Raw genomic sequence first — 869 nt, forward strand, 5'->3', positions numbered from 1 at the left:
GCAGGCGAGGCGGGGGGCTGCCAGGCCTCGGCAGGGAGCCTGGCTCACCCATGCCGCAGCTCAGCCACCGCTATGTTGGGCAACATATGAGCCCAGGGCACGGGACACAAGGGGAGGAGCCTGTCCAGCACTGTACCTCCTGCCCCGGGCACAGGGTGTGAGGCTGGGGATGGCACCGGGTCAGGCAGGGAGCAGAAGCAAGTGCCCAGTGTTGTGGGCAGTGCTGAAGGGTGCTGCCGGTGGGGATGCTGCTGCCAGATGGGTGAGGACATCTGACCTGGGCTGGGGAGCAGCAATGGGCAGCATGTGGGGCAGGGCTGGGGTGAATGCGTGGCACCATCATGCAGATTAAGCAGCACTAGGGCTCTGCCAGGCACCCTGGGCAGCGGGAACACAGCAGCAGAGCCCACCCTGCAGCACCAAGAGTGGGACACCTGAGGGAGAGGATGCAGCAAGGGCTGGCGGTGCCCACGGGCATGGGCATAAGCATGTTCCCCCGCCTAGTGCTGCCTGGGGATTTACTGGTCTCACTGCTCCCCGATGCATGGCACACAGGGCTCTGCCAGCTGGGGCTGCCCGTGGCAGGGCAAGGTCCTTCGCTTGGGGCAGGGACAGCAAGCATTGAGCACCCAGAGGGCTGCGTGAGCCCCTTGGCACCGGTTTGGCTTGGTGGGAAGCACCTGGGACATGGGTGGAAAGCCCCTGGCCCCCCCCAGCCCCAGCCCCTGCCTGCAGTGTGTCTGAGCAGGGATAGAGCCACTGCGGAGGGCACAGGGCAGAGGGGCATGGGCAGCCCCGCTGGGCTCAGAAGCGAGTGCTCTGGTAGTGCAGCCTGCGGAGCTCGGAGAGGCCACTGTCCCGGCAGTACG

The 869-nt window shown here is 66.5% G+C and overlaps 1 protein-coding gene across 1 annotated transcript in view; it reads right to left on the reverse strand.

Moving 5' to 3' along the window:
- The window catches only part of GOLGA7B (golgin A7 family, member B), a gene marked incomplete at both ends in the record, with an annotated part of 4,164 nt that overhangs the window by 2,057 nt on the left and 1,238 nt on the right, over nucleotides 1-869 (reverse strand). The gene's annotated exons all lie outside the window — the stretch shown is intronic.

The sequence above is a fragment of the Phaethon lepturus genome, unplaced genomic scaffold (assembly GCF_000687285.1).
Source record: "Phaethon lepturus isolate BGI_N335 unplaced genomic scaffold, ASM68728v1 scaffold20429, whole genome shotgun sequence".
Lineage (NCBI taxonomy): Eukaryota > Metazoa > Chordata > Aves > Phaethontiformes > Phaethontidae > Phaethon > Phaethon lepturus.